Below are 8,653 nucleotides of genomic sequence, written 5' to 3'. Positions count from 1 at the left end.
GAAGTTAAAAGGAAGAGACAGGTTTTCTTGCACTTAACAGACTCCAAGGCCAGCAGTAGATAGAGCCCTAGCAGATCCTTGATGACACTGTGGGAAAAGCCAGAGCCCTGAGGAATGAGTTCCAGATACTCTCTCAACACAGTCCGCCCCAGCAAGCATAAGAGAAAAAAACAACAAATGCCTTTACTACCTTCTCTTTCCCCCTTACCATTTCTCATTATTCCAGTTTCGTTAAGTTCCTGATTTCCCTTCAGTGCAGCTGCAAGGTCACCAGCTACGCTTAAGTTGCAAGACCTGTCACAGTTTGATTAGCTGCCTTCGTTCTGCTTTTGTAAGCCCTCTTGCTTACCCTACGAGTTTTACGCCATCAAATTCCCGCTGTGCCATTCAAACTAGCCAACCCCCTTTCAGAAGAGTGTATAAAAGTCAAGCCTTGTCTTTGATCAGGGCTCAGCCTTTGGATTTTAATCTGCTGGGCCTGAGTGCACGCAATAAAATCCTCGTGTTCCACCCATTGGTCTCTTCGTTATCCTGATTCCTGCAACAGTAGTAGGGGACTGCATTCAAAATTTCCTCTGGTCCTTCATGGTATGAATAATAAACAGCATTTTTTTGTTCCTTTGTTTGTTTGTTTGTTTTGCCTATAGTTGCAGGCTGGGTCTCAGTGATTGTATGGTGTGGTCAGCTGTTTTTGTTTTTGTGAGACCTTGTTTTCTTGTCTACTGTCCTGGGACAGATGTCTGCAGTCACTTGTTTCCTCGGAAGGCAAATTTCAGTCCCTGTGGGGGAGGTCTCTCATATTAGCTGCAGTGGTACTTGGCAGGCAGAGCTCAGGGATCTAGGCTTCCCTGCTTTGTAGATTGCTGAATGGTCCCCAAGGCCTATTGGCTTTTAACACCACTTGAAAACCTTAGTGTTTTTCCCCTGTCCCTAGAGTCACCTCTTACACAGCCTCTTCTTTATGTTTGTCTTTTTCCCTGAGACCGAGTCTCATTGTATCTGGTGGCATCTTGATTCAAGCAATCCTCCTGTCTGAGCCTCTGGAGTAGCACAGGCATGAGTCACCACAGCCGGCTAATTTCTGTTCTTGTTTTTGTTGTTGTTGTGGTTGTTTTGATTTTTTTAAGAGTTGAAGTTTTGCCATGTTGCCCAGGTTGATCTCCAACTCCTGGACTCAAGTGATCCACCCTGCCTTGGCCTTCTAAACTGCTGGGATTACAGGTGTGATCCATCACACCTGGCCGGCCCTGCTTTTCACTATAGCATTCATGGGAGTTTGTAGGATTTCTGTGCTGGGGGGAACGTGTACTCAGCTCATAGAGCCAAGTAGAAATTGTACTTGGAACTGGTGCTGTTGGGTTGTAGACATAACATGCTTGCTCTTTGTATGGGAAGGGCTTTGCTGGTGTCCTGGTGCCCTTGTGCAAGGCATCGAGGCCTGCAGGTCAGAACAGCAGTCTCACCTATGTGTTTGTGTAATACGAAACAATTCTCCCTGGAATATAAGATGAGAGGTCTTGTGAGGTTCCTACAAGTAAGATGACAAATTTCCCTGCAGTTGGTATTGACAAAATTCAAAATTAATAATAACAGCCCAACCTCTTGGATGACAAATCCAATGAGGCAAGCTGCCCTGCTTGCCTCAGCTCCTCCATGCAGGTGCAGCCCTCGATTCCCTCCACACAGGTCATTTCCTCCCTGCTTTCTCCAAAAGAGGGAGACAGTGGTTCTGCAGGACCACAGGGCTCAAGGCCTTCCAGGGCCAAAAATCTCAGAACAAGTTGCCTCGTCCTGCCTGTACCTCACCACTGACCTAGAAATGGCCTTTGCTAGGAGCAAAGTAGGGGGAAATGGTCACTGGAGCTGGGGCCTGGGTACTGGGCCAGGTTGCCCTGCAGGAGGGGAAGTACTCAGGATTAGAGGGGGCCAAGCACCAAGACCTTAAAAGGTCCAAAAGGACTCAGAGATATGCAGAAACTGAGACGGGGTCCTCTTTCAAGGAAAGAGACTTTCGAGGAAGACCCCAGGGCTCTGAACCAAAATCCAGATTTTTCCCCATCTGCAACTTAATTCCACCTTAGTTGGTGCAACTTCATCCTTCCCCTATGCTCAGGACAAAAAACAGTTTTTCTATAGGCTGTTCATTCTCTGGCCCCATACATCCTATTGGTCAGAAAATTATGTTTCTTCTTTGGTTAACTGCAGACTTGGTCTGCACAGTCTTTTTCTTTCTTGGTCTGAAAACCACCCTATAGTCCCATATGTAGCATTTTTGGATGAACCTAGAAATGGACCCTTCTGGTCTTAAAGCATGAAACTTAATATTTGTTTTATCTGAGTTCTGTCATCAGGAAATGACCTTCGGGCCTCTCAAAAAAGCTGTCAAGGAACTGAAATTCATCCATACAATGAGATGCTGGGACCCCTCATTTGTGATGGTTGCTTCCTTGCTCCTCCCTAGTTCTTGTTTTCTTACACATTGTTACATTTCTTCCCTGCAATCTAAACCTCTGGTTTTGGTTGGTCAGGGAGATGGATTTGAGACTGAGTTCTCATCTCCCCCACTGCAGCACCCTATTAAAGTTCCTTCCTTGGCAATAATCATCTTGGTGATTGGCTTTCTGTGCGGCAAGCAGCAGGAATCCCAGATCTCTGAATTTTGGCAAAGGAGTCTCCTGAAAAGGGGGGTGGATTCTACTGAACAACATCAAAACGATCAGACATCTGAAAGCCTTAATCTCAGGGTCAGACTTTGGGTCACCCTTGAGCCTTTTCCTTGGGTCTACCCATTAAAATCAGCCTAGCCAGAAGTGTCTTCAAGGTCCAGGGGTTGGGTCAGGTCCTCCCGATGCTTCTTGACGCTTCTCTCACCGGGTCGGCAGCCACCCTGTCCTTCGCTGTGACCTGCAGAGAAGCTTCAGGGGATGTTTATTCAATTGGCTAGGAGCCCACGAGGCACAGGTACATGGTGACTCTGTGGTTCCTACTGCACCCGCCACCCTCCTTGGTCTTCTCACTGTCTCTGGCAGGCAATAATGTTCTGGGTGAGCTTGGGCGCTGAAGACACACAGACAGGGAGGGTAAGGAAGGGCACCAGTCCCGTAGGTTCTGCACATTAGGGATCCAAAAAAGGTCTTGAAGAAACAGAAAGGGAGTGTTGGGAGAAGATCAAAGAGAAAGAAAGAAATCCTAGGAGAGATTTCCCATCTGAAGGCACCATGAAGAGAAAGGCCGCCTCCTCTGGGCCGCGTCCTCCCGTTGCAGGTGAACCGAGTTCCGGTCTCCATTGGAGACCAAAGCAGATAACTTTGCCTGACTCCTAGTGAGGAAGCCACGCTTTGTCCTCCCCTGTTTAGCACTTGATCCTGTAGCACTTGATTGTCTCTCCTGGACTTTCTATGGATTCCAGGGATGCAACTGAGAAGTTTGTTTTTAATGCACTTTTACTTGAAGTAAGAGTATTTTAGGCCCAGTGCGGTGGCTCACGCCTGTAATCCCAACACTTTGGGAGGCCGAGGTGGGCAGATTACTTAAGGTCAGGAGTTTGAGACCAGCCTGGCCAACATGGTGAAACTCCGTCTCTACCAAAAGTACAAAAATCAGCTGGGTGTGTTGGCGCAGGCCTGTAGTCTGAGCTAATTGCGAGGCTGAGGCAGGAGAATCCTGTGAACATGGGAGATGGAAGTTGCAGTGAGCTGATCTCGGAAAAAAAAAAGTATTATAGAATCTTTTGGCAAAGGAAATGAATTCTGACAGGTTTTGCACTTAAGACATTCAGGCGTGAGGAAAACAAGAGAACCACTATGCTAGGGATGCTGGGGAAAGCAAATGCTGTTGAGAATGTCTCACAAACACAAATTACATGTCAGCAGATAGGTTTTACCCTCAGGTTGGGCACATTTTACTTTAAATGCACTGTTGGTGGAACTTAAGATTAATCTAGGATATTCACGATGTTTGTGTGTGTGTGTGTGTGTATATATACACACACACACATATGACAGACAGAGAGATAGGGTCTTGCTACCTTGCCCACACTAGTCTCCAACTCAGGGCCTAAAGCCATCCTCCTGTCTCCCCCTCCCAAAAGTGCTGGGACTTCCAAAGCCTCCCAAAGTGCTAGGACTACAGGCGTGCATCACCTTGTCCAGCCCATTTTAATGTTTTTAATTTAAGTACACATTCCAAAAATTATATAACAAGTACAGGAAGCCCACTTTATGCCAGTTTTACAAAAACAAAGTGGCAACATCCTAAAGTACTGAAAAAACTAAAAGTTTTCCTAGAATTCTATGACAAAATCAAAACTCTTTCAAGAATGTGACTGAAATAAGGACATTTAAAGACATACGAAAAATGAGAGAATTTGAGCCGGGCACGGAGGCTCATGCCTGTAATCCCAGCACTTTGGGAGGCTGAGGCAGGCGGATCACGAGGTCAGGAGTTTGAGACCAGCCTGGCCAACCCAGCCAGGCCAATGTGGTGAAACCCTGTCTCTACTAAAGATACAAAAAATTAGCCATGCTTGGTGGGGTGCACCTGTAATCCCAGCTACTCAGGAGGCTGAGGCAGGAGAATCACTTGAACTCGGGAGGTAGAGGTTGCACTGAACCGAGATTGAGCTATTGTACTCCAACCTGGGCAGCAGGGCGAGACTCCGTCTCAAAAACAAAAACAAAACCAAACCAAAACAAACAAACAAACAAAAAACAGAATTCAGCAACCCACACTGCAAGAAATGCAAAAGGAGTCCTCCCGGCCTAAGGATAAGGATACCAGACAGAATCTGGATCTACACAAAGAAATGGAGACTACTGGAAATTGGTATGGACATAGTTAAATATGTATGTTCTTACTATTTAAATGTTTTAAAATAATTTGACTGATTAAACAAAAGCAATAATAATGGATTCTGGGGTTTATAACATGTCTAAAATCAAATTACACAACAACACTAGCATAATGGCCAGAAGGGGAGGTAGAATGTCACTTGATGGCACCGATGAAGATGTATTCTGGAAACCCTAAAGCCATCACTGAAAAAGTAAAAGCAGCGAAAGAAGTCGGAGAGTGGTGGACCAGAAGACAGAAAGAATTGTAGCTAATAAACCAACAAAGGAAAGAAAATAGAATGATTAAAAAAAACCCATGTAATCACTATGCTGGAGCAACTGCTCTTCAGGCCTCTACCCTATAGAAATACACCAGTGGCCAATGAGAAGTGTACAAGAATGACGACTGCAGCATTATTTGTAATCATAAAATAACAGAGCCAATGTCCTTTCAAAGACATAGGAAAAGGGTTTTATTTATTTAACAAACACACACAATTGTACAAACAAGGGAAGCAAGTCCTTTTGCCAAGAGGAACACAGAGGGTCATGATGATGCTACTCCTCCAGGGATTTCAGGGTTCTCAGAAGCCTAGTTTTCTGTCTAGTTCTTCTGGAAGATGTTATTCTTGGGGAGTTATAGGTCCTGGCGTTTGGAGCTCTTTCATGTTCTCTCTGAATTTTCCCCAGTTCCTCCCCATTCTGCTTCAACAACAACAACAACAATAACAACAACAACAACAACAACAACAACAACAAAACAATTCTCACCTCCAGAAGATCCAGCCTGTGCCTCTGCACGAGCCTTTCAGGTCTGGATGTCTGTTCCACGGCTCCCCGGCTTCTTTCCCTGCTTTTGCTTTTCCCCTCCCCCGCTCCTACCCTCCTGCCCCACAGCCTGGCCACCGCCCATCTGAGTCCCTGCGGCTTCACCGCAGAAGGTGCACCGGAGGCCCTGCCCGTTGCCCTCCCCGGGGGATGCCTAGAAATCCATGTGAATAAAAGCTTTGAAAAAAGAACTTCCCTATGGAAAAAATCTCATGATTTCTATTCTTGGGGTTCTTCAAGGGACTAAAAGGTAAAGGCGACGATGGCCCCGGGAGGTCGAGGCTGCAATGAACCGTGTTTGCACCACTGCACTCCAGACCAAGCGAGACGCTGTCTCAAAAAAAAATAAAAATAAAAATAAATAAAATAAAAAACTAAAAAATTTTAAAAAATCAAAACTTCCCCATGGTAAAATATTTCATGATTTCCATTTTCAGGGCTCTTCAAAGGACTAAAAGCTAAAGGTGACGATGGATTCATTCAAGTCCTAGTCGTGCGCCGTGGTGAGGGCCAGACCCTGCTCCCCGCGAGGGGCCCCACGAGCCACGCTCACCACGATCCCTGCCCCGGTGGAGCCCCCGTGCGGGACACAGGATCCGAAGATAGCAGCGGAAGTTCCGCAGCGGCCTCCAAAGTGACTGGGCAGGGTGGGCACAGGCTTGCTGACTGGGTGAAGGCGGCACAAAGAATGGGAAGAGCCATCCCGAGAGCCCACAGGGCGTTCAGCGTCTCTTGGGCCCCCAGGCGGCTCAGGTCTGGGTCGCGGGCCGGGGCTTTTCCAGGGGTTTCTGAAGCAGGCGAGGGGCAAGGTCGTCCTGGTTCCAGAATTTCCCAACCTGCGGGTCTCCGACGAGACCAACACGATTCACCGCTCTAATCTCTCCAGTTTTCCAAGGCCTTGCACAGTTGTACGTCTGGTGGGCTCTGAGGATGGGAGGGTTGGGGAGTGTTTGGTGAGTGCACCCTTCCTATAGCGCCCTGAAGGAGGTAAAACTACGTGTCTCTGTGGCACAATCGGTTAGCGCATTCTGCTGTTAATCTAAAGGTTGGTGGTTAGAGCCCACTGAGGGACGCCTGCTTCAGGTTGTTTGTTTGTTTGTTTCCTGAGACAGAGTCTTGCTCTGTCACGAGGCTGGAGTGCAGGGGTGTAATTATGGTTCACTGCAGCCTCAACCTTCCCAGGCTCAGGTGATCCTCCCACCTCAGCCTCCTGAGTAGCTGGGACTACTAGCATACACCTCCATGCCTGGCTAAATTTTGTATTTTTTGTACCGACCGAGTTTCGTCATGTTGCCTAGGCTGCTCTCCAACTCGTGAGCTCAAGTGATCCTCCGGCCTCCGCCTCCCAAAGTGTTGATATTACAGGCATGAGCCACTGTGCCCAGCCTGTAATTGTTTCCTGTGGTGACCAAGTCACATTGGTCTGGAGAAGACAGGTCACAGTGACCTCTTTGATAGCTTTCTATCAAGTTGCTTATCCAAAAGTAGCAAAATCACAATAGTCCCAGTCATTTTTTTCTCTTCCCCTTTCCTCTTTTCTTTTTTTTTTTTTTTTTTTTTTTTTTGAGACGGAGTCTCGCTGTGCTCCCAGGCTGGAGTGCAGTGGCGCGATCTCGGCTCACTGCAAGCTCCGCCCCCCGGGTTCACGCCATTCTCCCGCCTCAGCCTCCCAAGTAGCTGGGACTAAAGGCGCCCGCTACCGCGCCCGGCTAGTTTTTTGTATTTTTAGTAGAGACGGGGTTTCACCATGTTAGCCAGGATAGTCTCGATCTCCTGACCTTGTGATCCACCCGCCTCGGCCTCCCAAAGTGCTGGGATTACAGGCTTGAGCCACCGCGCCCGGCCTCCTCTTTTCTTTATAAATCTTGATTTTACTTTTATTTGATGAAAACAATCTAATGCTAGTTTCCCTTCTATATTAATAGAGAATGAGCATGTAGATAAGTGTCTCTATGTTATTCCTCAACTGATTTCTTTCAGGGGCTATGTCCATAAAAATTAATCCATCTGAGACCCATCATTGGAGCCAACAGAATCCTGCACCTAACAGGCCCCTGGTGCAGACCTGGATCGTTAGAGATATTGGCTCTTGTTCCCTCGGTTCTTGCTTTCATGAGCAGAAGTTGAGTTCTTTTGCTTTTATATACTAAGTATGGTCACTGGGCAAGTCCTTCCTCTCTCTATCTCCCTCTCTCTCTTTCTCGCATCATTGTTTTCTGCCATCAGTGGCATCAGTGTGCATTTCTGGTTTTGATGTTATTAAGTGAATTTCTGAGGACAATCTCTATTGGGTGTTGTTTGACAAGGATCCATTCCCTGTTTGGTGATACATGACAGCAGATCTAGTCTGTGAGTCTCTTTTGATTGTCTATTCATTGTCCTGAGGATAATGGTATTTCTTGATATTTGAGACTGCAGCAATGAGAAGTTGCTCATATCTTGTCTTTCCAATGTTTGGTAACAATTTTTTGGGCCCAATAGCTGTCAATACCTGCAAGAGTGGCATCTCTATTACAAGGATGATCTTACTACTCAATGTTCCCCTCCCACCTAACTTCATTCCATAGGAGCTCTTGGCTTTAACAAATTACTATACTAAAATAAATCTTAGTACAGAAAGAAAACTACGTCTGTGGCATGTAAGGAGCACTTTTCTTTGATTCGTATACTCAGGTTTCTACTAGCTAAAAAACTCTAACCAGCTGAAATACATGTCCTTTAAGGATTAAGTTTAAGTCACACTGCAGAAAGGAGAAAAGAGATTTTCTCTTTATACACTTATAATCACAAATAAGCAATGGAGTCAGCAATATAAGCACTTCTTACAAGTATACAAATCAAATTTTTTTTGCTTAAGACAGAGTTGCGCTCTGTCACCAAGGCTGGAGTGCAGTGACATGATTTTGGCTCACTGCAGCCTTGGTCTCCCAGGTTCAAGTGATTCGTGTGCATCAGCCTCCTGAGTAGCTGGGATTACAGGCATGTCACACCAT

Source organism: Theropithecus gelada, chromosome 1, assembly GCF_003255815.1.
Source record: "Theropithecus gelada isolate Dixy chromosome 1, Tgel_1.0, whole genome shotgun sequence".
Taxonomy (NCBI): Eukaryota; Metazoa; Chordata; class Mammalia; order Primates; family Cercopithecidae; genus Theropithecus; species Theropithecus gelada.
This window is presented reverse-complemented; position numbering follows the sequence as displayed.